Raw genomic sequence first — 24,008 nt, forward strand, 5'->3', positions numbered from 1 at the left:
TTAGAGGAAGTGCCATATATAACTTTCTGGCATCCATTCATTTGAAAACATTTTTTTTTTGCCTCAGGATTACCCCTTTAACCCCTTAAGGACTCAGCCCATTTGGGCCTTAAGGACGCAGACAATTTTATTTTTACGTTTTCGTTTTTTTCTCCTCGCCTTCAAAAAATCATAACTCTTTTATATTTTCATCCACAGACTAGTATGAGGGCTTGTTTTTTGCATGACCAGTTCTCAGCAGAGGCGGCTCTCTAATTAGGTGATTTAGGCGCCCGCTTCAGGCCTCGTGCTAAGAGGGGCCTCGCGGTCGCCTAAATCGTGTAATTAGAGCAGTGCTTTCCCTTCCCGTGGCCGCAGGGGAAGGGAAGTTTGTGTGCGCTGGCCTGAGGCTGTAACAGGACCTGCGATGATGTCACCGTCATGTGTTCAGTCACATGGAGGAGGAGGAGTCACATGATCAGCACTGTACAGGCATTCAATCGCTGAAACCATCCAAGCTAAGGGCCGTGGCAACAGTAATTACACATGAGGTATTTACTTATGAGGGCTGTGTATATGGGGATAGGCTGTGTGTATGCAGGGCTGTGCATATGTGTGTGTATGCAGGGCTGTGTATATATGTGTATATTTGCATAAACAAATAGAGAGGGCTGCCCGGGCCCATACAGTGGTAATAATGGGAGATTTTAACTATCCAGATATAGATTGGGGCCGGGGGCTGGCTAAAACTACAAAGGGGAGAAAATTCCTAAATTTATTGCAGGATAATTTTATGGGCCAGTTTGTGGAGGACCCAACAAGAAGTGATGCCTTGTTGGATCTGATCATTTCCAACAACGCAGAGCTGGTTGGTAATGTAACTGTGCGGGAAAACCTTGGTAATAGCGACCACAATATAGTTACTTTTGACTTAAAATGTAGAAAACAAAGACAGACGGGGAAGGCAAAAACATATAACTTTAAAAAGGCAAATTTCCCTGGGCTGAGATCTGCACTACAGGACATAGACTGGGGGGAGGTGTTCTCAAATACTGATACAGAAGGTAAATGGGACATCTTTAAATCAACTCTAAATAGCTACACAGCTAAATATATACCAAAGGGGAACAAATATAAACAATTAAAACTAAATCCTACATGGCTGACAAATGATGTTAAAAGAGCAATAAACAACAAAAAAATAGCCTTCAAAAAATTCAAATCTGATGGGTCAGCGATAACATTTAAACAGTACAAGGAGCTTAATAAAATCTGTAAAAATGTAATAAAAACAGGAAAAATTCAAAATGAGAGACAGGTGGCCAAAGAAAGCAAAACTAATCCTAAATATTTTTTTAGATATATAAATACTAAAAAACCAAGGACAGAGCATGTAGGACCCCTTAATAATGATAATGGGGAGGTTGTCACGGGCGATCAAGAGAAGGCGGAGCTACTGAATGGGTTCTTTAGTTCTGTATACACTATGGAAAAAGGAGCTGACATTGGCCAGGTCAATGCTGGTAACACATCATGTAATGTACTGAACTGGCTTAATGTAGAGATGGTACAAGGTAAGTTAAGTAAAGTAAATGTAAGCAAATCTCCAGGGCCGGATGGACTACACCCAAGAGTTCTTAGAGAGGTAAGTTCAGTAATATCTGTACCCTTGTTCATGATATTTAGAGATTCTCTGGTGTCTGGTATTGTGCCAAGGGACTGGCGCAAGGCTAATGTGGTACCAATCTTCAAGAAGGGCTCTAGGTCTTCGCCAGGCAATTATAGACCGGTAAGTCTAACGTGCATTGTGGGTAAATTGTTTGAAGGACTTATAAGGGATTACATACAGCAATACATAGGGGATAATAGTATTATGAGTGATAGCCAGCATGGGTTTACTAAGGATAGAAGTTGTCAAATCAATCTAATTTGCTTTTATGAAGAGGTGAGTAGAAGCCTTGACAGAGGAATGGCTGTGGATATAGTGTTTCTGGATTTTGCCAAAGCGTTTGATACTGTCCCTCACAGACGTCTGACAGGTAAGTTAAGGTCTTTGGGCTTGGAAACTTTAGTTTGTAACTGGATTGAACACTGGCTCATGGATCGTACTCAGAGAGTGGTGGTCAATGATTCGTACTCTGATTGGTCCCCGGTTATTAGTGATGTACCCCAAGGTTCAGTACTGGGCCCGCTGTTGTTTAATTTATTTATCAATGATATAGAGGATGGTATTAACAGCTCTGTTTCTATCTTTGCAGATGACACCAAGCTTTGTAGCACGGTACAGTCTATAGAGGATGTGCATAAGTTACAAGATGACTTGGATAGACTAAGTGTCTGGGCATCCACTTGGCAAATGAGGTTCAATGTGGATAAATGTAAAGTTATGCATCTGGGTACTAATAACATGCATGCATCGTATGTCTTAGGGGGGATTAAACTGGCAGAGTCACTGGTAGAGAAGGATCTGGGTGTACTTGTAGATCACAGACTACAGAATAGCATGCAATGTCAGGCTGCTGCTTCCAAAGCCGGCAGGATATTGTCATGTATAAAAAGAGGCATGGACTCAAGGGACAGGGACATAATACTCCCCCTTTATAAAGCATTGGTACGGCCTCACCGCAAGGGACACTGCGGAGTTGGAAAGGGTGCAGAGACGCGTGACTAAACTAATATGGGGCGTGGAACATCTTAGCTATGAGGAGCGATTAAAGGAGTTACAATTGTTTAGTCTTGAGAAGAGACGTTCAAGTGGGGATATGATAAACGTTTATAAGTATATAAATGGCCCATACAAAAAATATGGAGAAAAACTGTTCCAGGTTAAACCCCCCAAAGGACGAGGGGGCACTCCCTCCGTCTGGAGAAGAAAAGGTTTAGTCTAAAGGGGCGGCACGCCTTCTTTACCGTGAGGACTATGAATTTATGGAACGGTCTACCTCAGGAACTGGTCACAGCAGGAATAATTAACAGCTTTAAAACAGGGTTAGATACATTCCTGGAACAAAATAACATTAATGCTTATGCAGAATTATAAAACTACATCCCTTTCCCTTATCCCCTTACACCCTTCACTTCAATTCCCTGGTTGGACTTGATGGACGTATGTCTTTTTTCAACCATACTAACTATGTAATTATGTGTATGCAGGTCTGTGCGTATGTGTGTGTATGCAGGGCTGTGTATATGTGTCTATGCAGGACTGTGTATATGTGTGTATGCAGGGCTATGTATATGTGTGTATGCAGGGCTGTGTATATGTGTATGTATGCAGGGCTGTGTATTTGTGTGTGTATGCAGGGCTGTGTATATGTGTGTGTATGCAGGGCTGTGTATGTGTGTGTATGCAGGGCTGTGTATGTGTGTGTATGCAGGGCTGTGTATGTGTGTGTATGCAGGGCTGTGTATATGTGTGTGTATGCAGGGCTGTGTATATGTGTGTGTATGCAGGGCTGTGTATATGTGTGTATGCAGGGCTGTGTATATGTGTGTATGCAGGACTGTGTATATGTGTGTATATGTGTGTATGCAGGGCTGTGTATATGTGTGTATGCAGCGCTGTGTATATGTGTGTATGCAGGACTGTGTATACGTGTGTATGCAGGGCTGTGTATATGTGTGTATGCAGGGCTGTGTGTATGTGTGTGCATGCAGGGCTGTGTATATGTGTGTATGCAGGGCTGTGTATATGTGTGTATATGTGTGTATGCAGAGCTGTGTATATGTGTGTATGCAGGGCTGTGTATATGTGTGTATGGAGGACTGTGTATATGTGTGTATATGGAGGGCTGTGTGTGGGTATATGGAGGGCTGTGTATGTTTGTATATGGGGGCTGCGTATGTTTGTGTATGGGGGCTGTGTATGTGTGGGGGCTGCGTATGTTTGTGTATGGGGGCTGTGTATGTATGGGGGCTGCGTATGTTTGTGTATGGGGGCTGTGTATGTGTGGGGGCTGCGTATGTTTGCATATGGGGGCTGTGTATGTGTGGATATGGTGGATATGAGAGTAAAGTTTGCAGAGGGAGTCTGCAAAAATCTTTTTTTTTTTATGAAACATGTTCTGCACGGTGTGTGTATACATTTTAAAATTGCCCCCCCCACACTTTTGTGCCTGGCCCCCCATGTGCCCCCCCTAAATATGAATGCTAATTATCAAGAGCTGCTGTTCTAGGCCTCAGTGTACCCCTACGTCCCCCGGCGTCCCTTAGCTTCACCCTCCCTCTGTGGCCCAGAGAGGGGAAGTATGCGGAAGCTGCGCCGGCCCGGTGTAGTGACCCGTGCCCCAGCGTCCCCCTCCCTCCTGTGGCGCAGTGAATGATTGCCCTGCCGGAGCCCTGAGTCGGTGCCCTGCCGGAGAGGGGGAAAAACGGGGAAACCCCTCTGTCACCCATGTACACCCATGTACACTCCTGTCACCCATGTACACTCCTCTACACCCCTTTGTCACCCATGTACACTCCTCTACACCCCTCTGTCACCCATGTACACTACTCTACACCCCTCTGTCACCCATGTACACTCCTCTACACCCCTCTGTCACCCATGTACACCCCTCTACATCCCTCTGTCACCCATGTACGCTCCTATACACCCCTCTGTCACCCATGTACACTCCTCTACACCCCTCTGCCACCCATGTACACTCCTCTACACCCATCTGTCTCCCATGTACACTCCTCTAGACCCCTCTGTCACCCATGTACACTCCTCTAAACCCCTCTGTCACCCATGTACACTCCTCTACACCCCTCTGTCACCCATGTACACTCCTCTACACCCATCTGTCACTCATGTACACTCCTCTACATCCCTCTGTCACCCATGTACACTCCTCTACACCCCTCTGCCACCCATGTACACCCCTCTGTCACCCATGTACACTCCTCAACACCCCTCTGCCACTACTGTAAACCCCTCTATCACCCCCTACACCCCTCTGTCAGCCCCGTATACTCCTCTACACACCTGTCTCCCATGTACACCCCTCTGTTACCCCTTTACACCTATATGCCCCTGTATTCCTCTTCACTTGTAAGAGGGGAATCTGGAGGCTGATGCTGGTAAAGTGCGGGGCCTAATAGATTTGTTTTGCAGGTTTAACGGTGAAGAGTTGTGGCTGGAAGAAATGGTCAGGATGGTCCGGACCAGAAGAACCACGCTGATCAGAGAAGACGTCACATGTGAGTTGCTGTATAAAGCAGCACTTTTAACTACATACCCACTGATAAATAGATATTGGAATTTGAAAATTTTAATTTTTTTTTGCAATTTTTACAGTTATACAGTGCAATTTAAATATCGCCTGCTTACTTTTTTTTTTCCTTCTTTTTATTGCGCTTGGGGGGCCTCAGATTTATTTTTGCCTAAGGCCTCAAAAAGTCTAGAGCCGCCTCTGGTTCTCAGTTGTAATGCCATCACTCACTTTACCATAAAATGTATTGTGCAACCCAAAAAATACTATTTGTGTGGGGAAATTAAAAAGAAAACTGCAGGGGCGTGGCCTGGCAGCCGAGGTGAATGGCCGCGCTTTGAGTGAGCTCCTGCTACCCGCCTGAAATAGCGACTTACCGCAACAAGGACAACCGCCCCAGCTCCTCACAAAGTTGTTCCCGAGGACCCTGATCCTGCAGACCGCAATGCCCGGCAGGAGGAAGAGAGCCACACGCCAAGAAACGCTGGCAAAGTTCAGCTTCACCAGAGGTGGGTCCTGCTCCCAAGATGGTGCTGCCTTCTCCCACACACCTTCTCCTCCGCTCTCACAGCTGGCGGAGGGGGGACCCGCCTTGTTGGCATCTGCTCTCCCCAGGCGCTCCTCATCGGTGCCGCCGCTGCTCCAGTCCTCACCGGGAGCCTCTCCAGCTCAGGGATGTCTCCCTCCATCTATGTCCCCCTCCTGCAATGGCTCCGGCCTCCCTGCCCGGGACGCTCCAACGCTGATATGCGCAACCACACTGCCTCACTGCAGTGCTCTCCCTCACATAGCCCCATCAAACAAAGACCCAGGTATGCCTTACCTGCAGAAGATATAGAAGGGGCTGAGCCTGTGACAGATTCCATGCAAGGGGATGAAAATAATGCTCTGGGAGCCCTGTCAGTGTCGGGGGAACCTTTGACTGACACCACCATGAAAGCCATGCTGCTAATTCTTCACAAGACCTTTTTAAAGGACATGCATAAAATGGTGTCCCCGCTGCAATCAGCCATAGATGACATAGGAGACAGAGTGGATCACATTGAAACTAAATTTGGAGAATTCTCAGATTCTCATAACTTCCTCATTGATTCTCATAATGATTTAGAGGACGAAGTTCTTGCACTCAGAGAAAAGTGGCTGACCTTGAAGATAGGAGCCGCAGGAATAATGTTAAATTGAGAGGAGTCCCTGAATCGGTCCTACCTTCTGAAATCCCTCAATATGTCAAAACCCTGATCAAAACCACTTTACCTGACTGCTCTCCCACTGAGATTGAAGTTGATAGGGCACATAGACTCCCTCTCCCCAGACATCTCTCTGATAAAATCCATAGAGATATATTGTCTCGCATCCATTTTTTCACCATAAAGGAGAAACTGATGGAATATGCCAGAAAGAATAATGGTCTGCCTGCTCTTTTCCATGGAATCGCTGTCTATGCCGACCTCTCAGCGGCCACCATGCAGGCTAGGAAGGCTCTTCAACCTATAACGCAAGCCCTCCGTACAAAAAAAATTGCTTATCGCTGGGGTTATCCTACCCGCTTACTAATTTGCAAAGGAGACAAGATCCATGTGGTTCGCTCTCCATCTGATGGACACTCCTTACTTGCTTCATGGAACATTCCTGTCCCTTCCTCCGACCTGTCCAAGAAGGACTTAGCCCCTCAACGTACACGAAAGGACTGGTCCTATGCCTAACGCCTTTATTTGGTTGTCCTGCTTGCTCTAACATATGAACATTTTGGGCTCCACTGGTGCGGTTTGCCCCTTGGCAACAGGATGGACTACTGTCCCCATACCCAAGATTTAGGCTCTCAATTGATGAGTCTTTTGTTTCTTTTGAATTTCCTTTGTTTTTACGTTGCTCAAGTTCTTTTATTTTATTATCACAGCCTTCCTTACTTCATCCTACCCTTCTGTCCTACCCTCCCTAACGGACTATGCGTGTGCTGGCTGGGAGGCACGCATAGTTACCAGTACTCTTATTCCTTGCTTTTATCTATCTTCTTTACTTATGATGTGCCATAGTAATTAAGTTTGCAAGTCTTAATGTCAATGGTCTTAATGCCCCACATAGACGTTCGTATTTATGGAAGGAAGCCCGATTATTGCATTGTGATGTATTGTGCTTGAAGGAAACTCATCTCCTCTCTACAGATGTACACAGGATCAAACACCCTACATTCCCACATGTTTTCCACTCCACTTACTCATCCAAAGCTAGAGGAGTAACTATTGCAATCCGTAACACCGTAACACCGTTACTTTCTCCTTGCACAATAGTATTATCGACCCTTTGGGTCGCTATGTCATCCTACCATATTCCCCTCACTGTCACCTCTGTTTATGCTCCCAACACTGGGCAATTAAGATTTCTTAAGACTGTAACACGTATTCTACGTAAATCTCCCTGGGGGTCTAATATAATCTGTGGTGATTTTAATCTAATTGCTAACGCTAGTATGGACACCTCATCTAGCTCTCGTCTCCACCCCCTCACCCTTGATCCCTGGCTACATTCAGAAGATATTTATGACATCTGGCGTATACATCACCCCTCTACTAAAGACTATACATTCCTCTCTGGGGTTCACCACTCATACTCACGTCTAGACATGTTCATGGTGGATAGATCCCTGCTCACCCGTACTACAGATTCCTCCATAGAGGACATTAAGTGGTCGGATCACTCAGCGGTGACTGTGACACTGTCTGATGGTATTCTCCCCTCCTCTACACATATGTGGAGATGTAACCCCTTCCTTCTGTCGCACCAGGAATATTCTCAGAGACTGAAGGGAGATATGAATGAATTTTTAAACTTAATGCCCCCTCCACATAAGACCCCTTCACACTTTGGAACTGTCATAAGGCTGTAATGCGTGGTCTATGCATTAAATATAGCTCCGCTCTTAAGAAAAGTAGGAATAAACAGTTACAAGACACTCTCACACTTCTCCGTAATGCGGAGTCCGTACTACACTCCGAGGACTTCTCCTCTCGGACTACGAAAAAGCTCATAGAAATTTGGAAGCCACTTATTATTCACCAGATAATAAATCGGGAAAATTACTGGCTCATAGACTGAAGGCTAGGCAACTTAAATCTAAAATCCCCTTTCTAATCCATCCAGTCACCGGTGCCAACTTATATACCTCTACTGATATAGCTGATATGGCTTTCAGGCTTGTTATTCCCAACTTTACAATTTAGAATCCTCAATTTCCACCCCAGGGGATTACATTCCCATACTTCAATCCTATTTATCTGCCATTAGTCTCCCTCGCATTTCCCCTTCCCAACTAGACATTTTGAACAAAGATATATCCCTGGTTGAACTCAATAGAATCATCCAGTCTCTTCCTAGCAACAAAGCCCCCGGGCCAGATGGCTTTACCTCCGCGTACTTTAAAACATTCTCCTCCATATTATCCCCTCATCTCCTCGCATTTTGTAACAACGCCATGACCCTTGGTTCCCTCCCCAAAGAAAACTTAGAAGCATTAATTACTACCCTTCCCAAGCCTGGTAAATCCATGGATAAACCCCAAAACTTTCGTCCCATTTCATTACTTAACCAGGATATTAAAATCTACGCTAAGATTCTAGCCACTAGATTAGCGCCACTCCTCCCTTCATTAGTTCACTCCGATCAGGCCGGTTTTGTATCCGGACGCCAGACGTCAGACAACACGAGGAGGTTGCTTCATGTGTTTCACCACATTGAAGCCAATTCTATCCCTGCTTTGGTGGTGGCATTAGACGCCGAGAAGGCGTTCGACCGGCTCCACTGGTCTTACGCTTTCCTGGCCCCACAGTCCATGGGTTTCCAGGGTAGCATTTTGTCCGCCATTTTGGCCTTATACTCTGCACCCTCGGCACGTGTGCTTGCTAACGGCGGCCTTTCGGTTCCTTTTGGGATCACGAATGGCTCCCGTCAAGGTTGCCCACTCTCTCCCCTGATATACATCCTGTCTACCGAACCCTTAGCACAGGCCATCCGTCAGGACCATTGCATTTCAGGAATATCCATAGGCCCACATTCCCACACCGTTACACTATACACTGACGATATCATTTTGTCCTTATCAGATCCCTCACACTCCCTTCCCACTGTTTTGGACAACATACAAACATTTGGCATCCTCTCCTACTACTCCTTAAACACATCTGTTACGCCGAGCGCTCCGGGTCCCTGCTCCTCCCCGGAGCGTTCCCCTCTCTGCAGCGCCCCGGTCAGACCCGCTGACCGGGAGTGCTGCACTGACACTGCCGGAGGGGATGCGATTCGCATAGCGGGACGCGCCCGTTCGCGAATAGCATCCCAAGCTACTCACCTGTCCCGGTCCCTGGCTGTCACGTCCTGGCGCGCACGGCTCCGCTCCTTAGGGCGCGAACGCGCCAGCTCTCTAAGATTTAAAGGGCCAGTGCACCAATGATTGGTGCCTGGCCCAATCAGTCTAATTAGCTTCCACCTGCTCCCTGCTCATATAACCTCACTTCCCCTTCCCAGCATTGCCGGATCTTGTTGCCCTTGTGCCTAGAGAAAGCGTTTACTGTGTTTGCCATACCAGTGTTCCAGACCTCTTGCTATCACCATTGACTACGAACCTTGCCGCCTGCCCTGACCTTCTGCTACGTCTGACCTCGCCTCTGTCTAGTCCTTCTGTCCCACGCCTTCTCAGCAGTCAGCGAGGTTGAGCCGTTGTCGGTGGATACGACCTGGTTGCTACCGCCGCAGCAAGACCATCCCGATTTGTGGCAGGCTCTGGTGAATACCAGTAGCAACCTAGAACCGGTCCACCGGTATGGTCCACGCTAATCCCTCGCTGACACAGAGGATCCACATCCAGCCTGCCGAATTGTAACAACATCTAAGACCCAAGCCCTCCCCATTAACCTCCCCGCCCCCGAATTACAGACCCTTAAATCCTCCTTCGCCTTTGACTGGAGATCCTCTATGATAGATTATCTAGGCTTAAAACTATCTTTCCCACATACCTCTCTCTATCAACACAATTATCTCCCTCTACTACATTCTATCTCTCTGGAATCTTCTTCATACCTTCAATATGACATGTCCTGGGTGGGCAGAGTGGCAGCCTTTAAAATGTTTTTACTCCCCAAGTTCCTATACTTTTTCAGAACACTCCATATTTCCCTACCAAACTCTTTTTTTTACCCAAGCCCAGAAGATCCTTACTCAATATATTTGGGCAGGGAAACCACCCAGACTTTCGCCAGCTATTCTCTCCAAATCCAAACAAGCTGGAGGTTTAGGCTCTCCCAATATAAAAGCGTACTATGTTGCGACACAGATTTCCTCCATGCGCCATTGGTGGAACTCTGGGTCCACGATCCCGTGGGCCGCCATAGAAAACCATTTATCCTCCCCATTCACAACTAGGGACCTCCTACACCTCCTACTCTGGCATCTTCCTACCCCACCAATAACCAACTCTATTCTCCGAAAAGCCCTAAGTACTTGGAAGACATATCTCACCACTGTTAATTCTCCCTTGCCACCATTGATGACAGATCTCCCCCTCTCCCTTGTCCAAGCCTGCATACCTAACTTAAATCTGCATTAATGGATATCGGCTGGTATCACTACAGTTCAGCATATGTTCCACAACACATCCCTCCTCACCTTTCAAAACCTACGCTTAACATATGATATCCCCAGAGAAGACTTCTGTAAGTATCTTCAAATACGGCATTTTCTCTCTACTCTATCCCCATCCTCTACCCACCCCGACAAATCTCTCTATAAGAACTTTGAAAACCGGTCCCCAGGCCTCAAACTCCCGTACGACTCTTACTCCCATTCCAATGCCTGCACCCGCACATACCCATTGCGATTGTGGGAGAGAGACTTGAATGTGACTCTCCAACCTGCAGATTGGCACTCGGCTTTTAAAACCATATCTAAGTCCTTTCTATGTACAGCACATGTGGAATCGGCCTACAAAACGCTACTTAGATGGTATTTCACCCCCGATAGAATTGCAAAAGCCTATCCAAACTCTTCCGACAGATGTTGGCGTGGCTGTAACCATAAGGGTACACTTTTTTACATTCTCTGGACTTGCCTTTACTACATTACTGGGAAGAATGCAGAGCCCTCCTCACTGAGGTCTTGGGAGTCACCCCGCCTCGGTCCCCACAATCTGTCTTATTATTTCTAGACGTCCATTTGCTCCCTCACACAATGCGTGCGCTATTTTGCATAACATGTATTATTGCTAAAAACCTTTTAACAAGTCAATGGAAGTCGTCGGACATTCCGTCAATATCACAAGTCATACACAAAATTAACAATACTTTTACTTATGAAAAGATACTAGCGGCCGGTTCAGGGACTTATTCCGTATTTGAAAAGAAATGGTCATATTGGCTTGACTCACCACACTGTATAGACCATTAGCTTTCTTCCTCCCCCCCCCTCCCCTAGGACAAGATATCACGACCCTTCCGTAGTTCCATTTTACCGGGCATTAGACAAGAGCCCCCACATTTACATTTCCTTATCCCTCCTACCTTGCATTATATTCATTCACTATTGGGGTTGGACGTAAAAAAAAAAAAATAAATTGTTTCCAGTTGCTGTATGTTTCTTAAACTACTGCTAATTTGGATGGACGGCTTGATAACCTTTGTTTTGTCCATAAGGACCTTGTTCTTCTGTTTTTCTTTCTGTTATATATTTCTGTGTAAAAAATCTTTTCAATAAAAACTATTGAAAGTAAAAAGAAAACCGCAATTTTGCTAATTTTGGAAGGTTTCGTTTTCACGCTGTACAATTTACGGTAAAAATAACATGTGTTATTTATTCTTTGGGTCAATACGATTAAAATTATACCCATGATAACATACTTTTCTATTACTGTTACGCTTAAAAAAAAATCACAAATTTTTAAACCAAATTAGTATGTTTAAGATCCCCCTAAGACATTTAACTTTTTCCATATAAGCGGAGGTATGAGGGCTCATTTTTTGCGCAGTGTTCTGTACTTTTTATTGATGCCATATTTGCTTATATAAAACTTTTAATACATTTTTTATTAATTTTTTTTGCAATAAAATGTTATAAAATAGCAGCTATTTTTGACGTTTTTTTTTTTATTTCACGCCGTTCACTGTACGGTATCATTAACATTTTATTTTAATAGTTCAGATATTTACGCACGCTGCAATTCCAAATATGTATATAAAATATTTTTTTAACACTTTTTGGGGGTGAAATAGGGAAAATGAGACAATTTACGTTTTTATTGGGGGAGGGGTTTTTTCAAATTTTTCTACTTTACTTTTTAAATTTTTTTACTTTTAGTTTTACACTTGAATGGTCCCCATAGGGGACAATTTATAGCAATCATTCAATTGCTTTTGCTGTTCAGTGCTATGTATAGGACATAGCACTGATCAGCGTTATCGGTCATCTTCTGCTCTGGTCTGCAGGAAGGCAGATCAGAGCAGAAGACGCCCAGAAGGCAGCGGAGGCAGGTGAGGGGACCTCCGTCTGCCTTGCTGGATGATTGGATCACCGTGGCAGCCCTGCAGGCGTTCCGAACATCCATTTAAGTGACCACAATGCTGCAGATGCCGTGATCTGTATTGATCACGGCATCTGAGGGGTTAATGGCGGACATCCGTGGGATCACGGATTTCCGCCATTGCCGGTGGGTCCCTGGCTGCGATCAACAGCCGGGACCTGCCGTGCATGATCTGGGCATCGCTCCGATGCTCGCGGTTATGCTCAGGATGTAAATGTACGTCCTGGTGCATTAAGTACCAGCTCACCAGGACCTTCGTCGGTAAGGGGTTAAATGTCATGATCAAAAACAATTGCAGCATTTAAATGTAAAAATTACAGTTGCTAGTGAGTTAAGGGGTCTAATTGGCACACTAATAGCATGATTGCGGGGTGTTGATCAGTAAATATGGCTTATCAGTTCCATAGATAAGAAAAAAATATATAAAGGTTACAATAGGGCGATTTTAAGCAAAAAATACATTTTATACATGATTTTTTATGCAATATCTTTCAAAAACCATAATTTCATACAAAGCTGGATGGGGTATATGGGAGTGAATTACATTTGGGGGTTATTTTACAATATACAACAAGTTTTCTTGCAAAAATATTGGGTTTAGGCTATTTGTAAATTTTCATATATTTACTACTTTACAGTTTGCTACAAAACAAAAACTTTATGTTATTGTGGTTTAAACAATTTTATCATTTATTATGTGTGATTTTGTTAGTAACTCTTTGTTCTGATGTAATTTAGCTGCTATAAAAATAGCCACCAGATGTTACAAAGGCGTTACTTAGGTATTTCTCAGTATTTTTTTTACCTATAGACAAATATTTTTCACAAACTTGCACCAAATACTACAATTATGTGACCTGAGATTCAATTATTTGAACAGTTGTGGTTTGTCTTTTTTGTAACATACATCAGATATGTCAACTATGCCATTTTTTCCAAGATTTTCAGTACACAAAATATACATGTCCTTCAAATACCTACAGTACTATGAACTTTTCTGGAAATGGTTCTTGCTAAAATTTGCATTGTAAAGAGAGTTTTATTTTGTTGCTGTGATCTTTATTGTGTAGTGTTTTGATGTAGATTTATAGCTTGCAGGTGTCTCTGTTATGCAGCTACCTATGAAGAGCCATAATCAATGACTGTAAACACTAGGATGAGCAGACAGTATAAAGCCAATATATTTGTTATATGTTATAAACAGTAAGTTCTCCTTCGGTTATCCAATAATATCATTGATCTGCAGGTAATTCATGTGTAAGGGAAGTGAACTATATTGACCCACATGACCCTTATGCTTTGTTTACACTTAAAGTGTACCTGTCATTTCAATTGACTTTTTTAGGATGAGCTGCCCTGTGTGTGCACAGGAGCAGCAATACAGTATATCCGGTCATTATGTACCTTGTATACAGCATTTTCTAGCAGAATTCTGCTCTGCAGTCTTCATCTTCATCATCATAATTTACAGTCCTCCTAGAACTGGTGGGTGGAGCTCCTTCCCTCTCCAGCCTCATAGGACAAGGGAAGAGGGGAAATATTTTATAAAAGTAGAAAGAAGCTTGTTTGTCTGATGGGTTGGTGTGGCTTCAATAAAGGAGGCATGGCCAACATGAGCCAAAAATGGTCTAGAATTCTAGTGAAAGACTTAGACTGAGAATAGACAGTGAAAGAATGCAACATATATATCAAACAACATAATGACCCTCATTTACTATTGCAAACCCAACATGTTTTGTCGGGTTGTGCGCCAGATTCTGTTGCATTGGGCCAGATTTGAGCCAGAATTGAAAAAACCCCGACTAACTCTCCATTTTGCTAAGAAAACCCGAAAAAGTGGCGTGACCGCCTGTAAAATGGGGCATGGCCTCCGAAAAGGGGCGTTTTCCCAACATTTTCACAAAAATCCAACATATTTACTAAGGTTTCCACATAAAATGTGGTGGATTTCGAGGAAAACCCGACAGATCAGAGTATGTGTAAAAAAAAAAGCAAAGTGTAGGGAAAATGAAAAATGTAGGGAAACCTTAGTAAATACGGTGGAAAATAAATTGTAGGGAATTAAAACCCACAAAGAAACCTACACTTCACTTTAGAAAATGAGGGCCAATGCATGCTGATAAATATGATGTATTCTTAGGCTAGTTTCACATCTGCATTTCTATTTCATGCCATTCGACAAAAAGACAGAAATACTGATGCACTGTTCTTATTGATGTTAATGGGTCATTCTTTTGATCAGTTTGCTTCGGTTCTGTTTGCATGGTCAAAAACTGTAACATTAATCCCATGCGTAACTGATCTACGCCAAAACAGATATGTCACAGACAGAAAAACTAGTATACCAAGATCATAAGAGACAATACTTTATTGACATGAATGCAAAAACAATACACATGACTAAAGGATAAAATCACGTAAAAATGGAAAGTGCTATGGTGGAATCAGACAAAGATGGAGCTCTGCACATGATTAAATGGCATATAGTACATATATGTTAAAAGACATGCCATAAACAATTACTACTCCCTTATAAGCAAAATCAGTACCATAGCAGCAGCATAAATCAAGTGCATCAAGGTGGTCTATAAAACAACCTACACTGGACAACAGTATACAGCAGTATACAGCGCATCAAAATAGTTTGTAAACTGCACAGTGCTTAAAGGGAGAGAGGTGCAAATGATTAAGTAAACATATATAACACATTGATTTCCAATAGTGTTGGGCGCGAATATTCTCAATGAAAATATTTATCGTGAATATCGCGTATTCGCAAATTCGTGAATATTTCAAATATATCACTAAATATTTGCAATTATGAATATTCACATTTTCACAGTACACATCACAGTGATCATCCCTCCCTGCTTCCAGATTGTGGTGTAAACAAGGCTCCAATATTCTGTTACTGTGTCTGACTGACGGGTGTCCGAAAATTTGCTTATGCAAATTTTCACGCATATTGATCCCTCCCTTCTTTCAGCTCTTTAATCACGCGATATTGCACATGCGCATGCAAATTTTATGATGAATACACATGCGCATGCACATTTTATGGCGCATAGTAAAAAAAAGGCCGCAAATATTGAGAATATGCAAATTTTGCAAATATATGACAAATATTCGTCCATATATTCGCGAAATATCACAATTTTGAATATGTCCTATGCCGCTCAACACTAATTACCAAGTGGTCACAACAATACACAGCGTGCAGGCCTCCAACAACCAACGTTTAGCTCCAAGGCTTCTTTTGGGGTGTGGTCATGGCTCAAAAAACCCTCCCATATATATGCCTAGGTGAACAATGGTGTCCTATGCTGCAGTCAGCGAGTCAATATGTAAAAGGTCAATGTTGTCATGTAATGTCCGGGCCGGATGGATCGTCATCATACCTGGCCGCTTACCCATGTGCGTCACTAAGGATGAAAACCGGAACTCCGGGCCCTCCCACCTGTGACGTGCACTGGTTCGTACACAGGAGGCAGAGCTGGCAGATGACGTCAGCCGGTGTGCTCAAGTCCCTCCCAACGACGGCGTAGATGTACACGGTAGGGGGGAAGAGCAGAACGCCGCCGGCAAGGACGTCAAAGCCCGCAACCTGATCTAACTCCACCCACCAGTGTATGACAGCGGTGAGGGAGAAGATCAGGGTGCTGGTCCATGGTAACAGGACGCTTTGTCCGCAATAACAGAATTAGCCGCGTGCAGGCAGAAAAGAATAATAATGAACAAAAAGCAGAGAGTGCACACACCAAAGGACCCTCCTGAATACAAGGTGAGTGGTGAAAAGGAGAGACAAGAATAAAATAATCAGCTTTAATAAAGCCGATCAGGCCAAAAATAATTGCAACACAAAAATAGATACACATAACCTGACAATGTGAAAGGTTCATAATTAAAGGATGCATGATAGGGTACACTGGAGATGAAAGGTGGATAATAACAAAAGAAGGTGTAAGCGTGTTGACAGTGAGAACACGACAATGCTTTTCCTGTTTTCCTCATCACCTTCTAAAAATCATAAAGCTTTAAATTTTGCACATACAATTTCATATGATGGCTTATTTTTTGCGCCACCAATTCTACTTTGCAGTGACATTAGTCATGTTATCAAAAAATCCACGACGAAATGGAAAAAAATTAATTGTGCGACAAAATTGAAGAAAAAATTTAATTTTGCAACTTTAGGGGACTTCCGCTTCTTCGCAGTAAATTTTTCGGCAAAAAATAACACCTTATCTTTATTCTGTAGGTCCATACAGTTAAAATGATTTCCTACTTATATAGGTTGGATATTGTCGTACTTTGAAAATAATCATAACTACATGCAGGAAAATTTATGCGTTAACAATTCTCATCTTCTAACCCCTATAACTTTTTTATTTTTCCGTGTTTTCCGGGAAGCGTTTACTTTCAGTTTTTAGACGCAACAATCAACTTTGATCGCCCCGTCTAAAGGGTTATTAGCACGGCACAACGATCAGTGCCGCACGCTATTACCCGACCCAGTATGACCCCGTTTTAAACACCGGGACCAGGCGTAGGGCGTAAAGGTATGCTCTACATCCTGAAGGAGTTAAAGAAATTGGTGGTCTTATCCATATTGCAGCATGCCACAAATTTGCCCCCAGCAGCGCTCCCCTACTTGGGCCTTTAGTCCCAAATATGGGCACTGTCTCTTGAGGTGCATGGTAACTGTGTACCAACATATCCTTAAAATGTTTGGTACGACAATATGCTCCTGATGAGCTAGAAGATAGTATACGGTTCAGTGTAGGGTCAGGGAGGCGTTTTGACCATACTGTTGTCTCTTGGACATGGCTTTGCAGATGGATTGTTGGCGGAATGGCTGACTAAAAGTAGGAGGAGCAGGAGCATCTGGAGTGTCATAAGGAGGGTATGACACACAGCTCCCTTCGGCTGAGGTGATGGAGCCTTGGCTGGCTGAAAGAGGGAGCAGCGTGCCACTGGGTGATGCAGCAGGCTGGACCACTACATCGGAGCCACGGTTCTCCCAGGCCGCTTTATGGTGGCGAAGCTTATGTTAATGCAGGGCCGTGGTGCCAACATTGGGACCTGGCCACGCTTCCCCTTCTGCCGACATATCTTACATGTGGCTATGTGAACCTCCTCCGGATGCTTGATGAAAAACTGCCACACCGCTGAGTAGCTGATTTTCCCATCAACAGTCCGCACTAATTGACTGCTACTGCTGCCTTCTCCAGGAACCCCTGTTCCATTACCTCCCGGGAAGGTAGGCTGCCACGAAGAAAGTGGTCTCCCCCGAGCATGTTTGGCTCCAGAATTTCCACTTCTGCCACCACGCTGTCAACCATGCTACCACCTTGCTGGCTCAGCTGCTGCCTCAAGGCCAACCTGCAACTCTCTTCTCCTGATGATGATGAAGAAGCCCCTTCTGCACCCGGCTCCCAATTGCGATCGGCTTCATTATCATCAACAAGTGTCTGCACGTCACTGATGTCCTCCTCAGGTTCCTCAACAATGTCTGCTTCAGGACCCTGAACCCTGGCAGCACCGCATCCCACGTCACTCTCCTCGCCATTACTTGCCCGCCTAGCAGAGGAAGCGGCGAATGTCTCCTCCACTTCTTCAATCGGTCTGGCTTCAAGGAGAACGCTGGCTCCACGTGGTGCAGGATGCAAAAAGAATGGAGATCAGATAAAATCGAGGTAATTGATTTCCAAAGATGCAACACGTTTTGCTGCCGGAAAGCAGCTTCATCAGGCAGCATTCCCCCAGCAAAACACATTGCTTCTTGGGAAATAAATTACCTGATTTTATCTGATCTCCATTCCTTTTGTATCCTGTGCCACGTGGAGCCGGCGTTCTCCTTGTAACCATACCGATTTAATACCTTGCCTAGCCGGAGGGCTGAGGATACACTACCTCTTGATGCACTTACCTTTGTTGTGTATGACATTACACAACCACATCTGGTGAGCTGCTGTCTTATTTTAGTTTCATACTGATTATCTCTCTTTTATCACACCAAGAAGCGCTCTCCCTTTTCTTTCCTCCACTTCTTGATTGGGCAGTAGCTGCTGACTGTCCACTATCAGTTTGTCCTCACTGAATAGTGGAGCTGAACCCACAGCATAAGATACTTCTGTAGGAGAGGGAACAGCATAGGACTGGGAGGGCACGGACTGCTCCCGGGCCATGCCAACTGAGGGTTGTGTCTGGGGAACCCACCGACTGTTGACTGGGGGTGTCAGATGTCACTTGTGATGAAGTTGATGATCGTGTTAACCAATCGACGACGGCAGATGGGTTGCTAATCGTGACAAGACCACTAGTTGATAACGGGAGCTTAGGCCTCTCGCTGCGACTCCTGCTGCCACATGCCCCTATTCTGCTGCGACCTCTGCCTGAAGGACAAAGGTCTCTGCTACTCCTCTGTGCACATCCTGGCACTTCTTTGCATGACATACTTAGTGCGTATATGAGGGGAGTACAATACGCTTCACTACGCTTAAAACAGTATTTGTCTAGAACAGCAGCAGGTGTGCACTTTTGGCTGGCCTTTCACAGTATCTAGCCCCTGTATTTTTGTAAAACACCAGGCGGTAATTAGTTCTGACTGTCCTTATACAGTATGTAGGCCCATGACAGATTAACAGGTACAAAATAGTTCAATACTTAGATTTAGGCATGCAGTATGCACTGATGAGGGCAGAAAAATGCGCTACAATACGCCTAAAAACTCTGTAAGTTTTTTTTAAAACACCATCCAGTGATTACTCTTGTCTGTCCTTTCCCAGTATGAAGGCCCTTGACAGATTAACAGGTACAAAATTGTACACTATTTAGATGTACGTATGCGGTATGCACTGATGAGGGCAGAAAAATGCGCTACAGTACCCTTAAAAATATATATTTTTGTAAAACACCAGCAGTACACAACAGTGCTGCAGCCCAAAAAAGCTGTGTACTAAACAAAAAATTGCACTCTGTCACAGACTATTAGGAATGAACTGTTGGGTATTATATTGTCTACAGACTACTATAACCAGTAGATGATTTTTTGTGGAACAAAGACACTGAATTGCCCTGAAAAACTTATTCCTGCCTCCTCTGTTAAGGTTTATGAAGTTGAGGCAGCTTGTTGAAATGTATGAGGCAACACACAGCTATCTGCCCCTCTCTGTAATACTATGCCGAAGTGACTGGGAGGTTAATGCCTGTAGCTGCAGTAAAAATCCTTTTCAGTGAAAAAAACAATGTTCTCACTTCCACGTAATGACACTCACGTCACACGCCCAGAATTCAAGGGCTGGAGTCACTATGTCCTGACGCCAGCCCTAGATATTCTGAGAGTGTGATGTGACTGAGCGTCATTACGCGGCTTTTCTGGGTCTTATATGGGGGAAGGTGCTGCCCTGAATCCCTGGCAACTACAAAGGTACCAGCCGGGGGTTGGGGGTTGTCTAATCTGGGGGGTACTACCTGTCTAATCTTGGGTTACTACCTACCTACTGGGGGGGGGGGTCTAATCTGGGGGTACTACCTGCCTATTGGGGGCATTAATCTGGGGCTCCTACCTGCCTACTGGGGGGGTTAATCTGCGGTTACTACCTGCCTACGGGGGGGGGGTAGTCTGGGCTGTGGTACTACCTGCATACTGGGGGGGTTAATCTGGGGGTACTACCTGCCTACTGGGGGGGTCTAATCTGGGGGTACTACCTGCCTACTGAGGGGGTCTAATCTGGGGGTACTACCTGCCTACTGGGGGGGGGGTCTAATCTGGGGGTACTACCTGTCTACTGGAGAGGGTCTAATTCTGATTAAATTGCTGTGCTGGCACTTTGAGGGAAAAAAAGTTGGCGTGAATTACGGTTTGGGCACTTGGGCTCAAAAAGGTTCGCCATCACTGTTCTAGACCATCAGTAGCAAATCGTCGTACCAAAAATTTTAAGGATATGTTGGTACACAGTTACCATGCACTTCAAGAGACAGTCCCCATATTTGGGACTAAAGGCCTCAAGTGGTGGAGCGCTGCTTGTGGCAAATGTATGGCATGCTGCAATGTGGATAAGACCACCGCTTTCTTTAATGCCTCTAAGTCAAGGAGTTATGAGATTAGGTGCACCATTAATTGCTCTACACAAGGAGTAATTTATACTGCAACCTGTCCCTGTGATCTAACTTACATAGGGATGACGATGCGGGAATTCAAACGAAGTGTCCGGGAACACGTTTGTGACATTCAAGGAGCAGCTGTTGCAACAGACATACAGGAACTGAAAACTACCCCTCGCCATTTCAAATTTGAACACCAATGTGATACCTCCCTCCCCCGATTTCGAGGAATAGATCGTGTCTCCATCGGTCTTAGGAAATACTTCTTAGGTAATTGACCTAAACTTCTTGCCCAGTGAGAAACACGCTGGATTTTCAAATTAGGAACCATGACCCCCCCACTGTCTGAATGAGGTTAACAGCTATGTGCCATTTTTATAAACCTCTCTAGGAGTCCCTTTGGCAATCTCTTATACAAACCAGCTTGGTTGGTTTAAATTATTATAAGGATGCAGGGTTGTTCCGTTTTTGCATTTAAATTTTTTCCTAGCTTTGCATGGATCAGCGAGATAGGGGCTCGATTGCTCAAGCCTGTAGCTCAGGCTTGGAGCAATCAAACCCCGATCGGACGCCGCGGAGACAGGTAAGGGGACCTCTGTTTGCGTCCTAGCTGATCGGGACATTGCGATTTTATCACGATGTCCTGATTAGCCCGACTGAGCTTCCGGGAAGCGTTTACTTTCACTAGCGATTTTATAGCAATGTACCGATCAGCCCGACTAGCAGCCGGGACAGACCCGGTGTGATGCGGGGTCACGGCGCGACCCCGTTTTAAACACTTGGACGGGGCGTAGGGCGTACAGGTACGCCCTACGTCCTTAAGAGGTTAATTGTTTTCTTTTTCCTCCTTGTATGTGTCACGATTCGGCTGGCTGGAGGTGGATCCTCTGTGCCAGAGAGGGATTGGCGTGGACCGTGTCGGTGGACCGGTTCTAAGTTGCTACTGGTATTCACCAGAGCCCGTCGCAAAGCGGGATGGTCTTGCAGCGTCGGTAGCAACCAGGTCGTATCCACCGGCAACGGCTCAACCTCTCTGACTGCTGAGATAAGCGCGGTACAAGGGAGTAGACAAGAGCAAGGTCGGACGTAGCAGAAGGTCAGGACAGGCAGCAAGGATCGTAGTCAGGGGCAACGGCAGGAGGTCTGGAACACAGGCTAGGAACACACAAGGAAACGCTTTCACTGGCACAATGGCAACAAGATCCGGCAAGGGAGTGCAGGGGAAGTGAGGTATAAGTAGGGAAGTGCACAGGTTAAGGTACTGATTAAAACCTCATGCGCCAATCAGTGGCGCACCGGCCCTTTAAATCGCAAAGACCCAGCGCGTGCGCGCCCTAAGGAGCGGGGCCGCGCGCGCCGGGACAGCACAGACGGGGAACGGGTCTGGTAAGCGAGTCGGGATGCGCATCGCGAGCGGGCGTGTCCCGCAACGTGAATCGCATCCCGGCTGGGAACATTATCGCAGCGCACCCGGTCGGCAGGTCTGACCGGGGCGCTGCGAATAGGAGAACGCTGTGAGCGCTCCGGGGAGGAGCGGGGACCTGGAGCGCTCAGCGTAACAGTATGTCTAGTGGTACTGGGAATGATGTCCATCCATTTACATTCATGTGATGAATTCCTTATCCCACAGTAACATCAGGTACATCATGGAACCATTGCTTGTTGTCGCCTCAAATTTGGGACTCCGGATATAACCTCCCCCCCTCTTGTTGAATATACATGTATTTTTTGGCTCATGCTCTCCAATTTATTGGATGTAAGCCTGGTGGTTCTTCTAGGACTACGTCACTTTTTCTTCCACTGCATAGTTCTGGGGGGGGGGGGGCGAGGTCTGACAATCGTTGGGCCGTGACATCTTTCTTCCACTCATTGATGCACCAAGCAGTGTCATGAATTACCTCATATGTGCGAGACTCGCAATTTTAGGTCAGTATTTATGATTCATTCTATTTCTAATCTTTCTCTTTCTTTCTTTTCTCCCTGTTCCCCTTCTTCCTCCGCTCTTTCCCCTTTCCCCGTTCTCCAACCCCCTCCCTCTTTCCTTCCCGCACTCACTGCTTTGTGTTCATTATTATTATTTTCTGCCTGCATGCCTGCCTGCGGACAAAACATCCTGTTACCATGGACCCGCACCCTGATCTCCTCTCTCACAGCTGTGTCATACACTGGTGGTTGGAGTTAGATCAGGTTGCGGGCTTTGACATCCTTGACAGCGTTGTTCTGCTCCTCCCACCCTATGGCGTACGTCTACGCCGTCGGTGGGAGGGGACTGGAACACGCCGGCTGATGTCGTTTGCCAGCTCTGCCTCCAGCGACACAATAGGGAGGGCCCGGAGCTCCGGTGTTCATCCTTAGTGAAGCACATGGGTAAGCGGCCAGGTATGATGACACTCCATCTGATCCGGACATTACATGACAACATTGACCTTTTACATATTGACCAGCTGACTGTAGCATAGGACACCATTGGTTACCTAAGCATATATAAGGAAGGGTTTTTTGAGCCATGACCACACCCGGAGGAAGCCTTGGAGCGAAACATTGGGTGTTGGAGGCCTGCACGCTGTGTATTGTTGTGACCACTTGGTAATCACTGTGTTATATATGTTTACTTAATCATTTGCACCTCTTTCCCTTTAAGCACTGTGCAGTTTACATACTATTTTGATGCACTATATCATTTCTGCTACTGTATAATGTTGTCAAGTGTAGGTTGTTTTATAGACCACCTTGATGCTGCTGCTACGGTACTAATTTTGCTCATAAGGGAGTAGTAATTGTTTATGGCATGCCTTTTAACATATATGTACTATATGCCATTGAATCATGTGCAGAGCTCCATCTTTGTTAGATTCCACCATAGCACTTTCCATTTTTATGTGATTTTATCCTTTAGTCCTATGTATTATTTTTGCATTCATGTTAATAAAGTATTGTCTCTTATGATCTTTGTACGCTAGTTTTTCTGTCTGTGAGAAAAACAGTAACATGCACAATTGTTTTGTCCAACTATAAAAACAGACTACAAACGGAACTTAAATGTATAGTAAAAAGGTGTCGGATGTGACCTGAAGGGTTTCTGCTGTCATCCATTTGCATTTGTTTTTTGACTTTCCGATTACATTCTGACGAAGAAGAATAACAGAGAAAAACTGATGTAAACTGAT

General features: G+C 45.0%; 1 long non-coding RNA gene across 1 annotated transcript in view; it reads left to right on the forward strand.

Moving 5' to 3' along the window:
- The first annotated feature begins 473 nt into the window (after positions 1-473).
- LOC130360848 (uncharacterized) overlaps positions 474-24,008 on the forward strand; it is an 89,297-nt gene continuing 65,762 nt past the window's right edge. The window contains exon 1 of the long non-coding RNA XR_008890830.1: positions 474-530. This is a non-coding gene — a long non-coding RNA (uncharacterized LOC130360848). The remainder of the gene's footprint in view (positions 531-24,008) is intronic.

Source organism: Hyla sarda, chromosome 3 (genome assembly GCF_029499605.1).
Source record: "Hyla sarda isolate aHylSar1 chromosome 3, aHylSar1.hap1, whole genome shotgun sequence".
Classification (NCBI taxonomy): Eukaryota; Metazoa; Chordata; class Amphibia; order Anura; family Hylidae; genus Hyla; species Hyla sarda.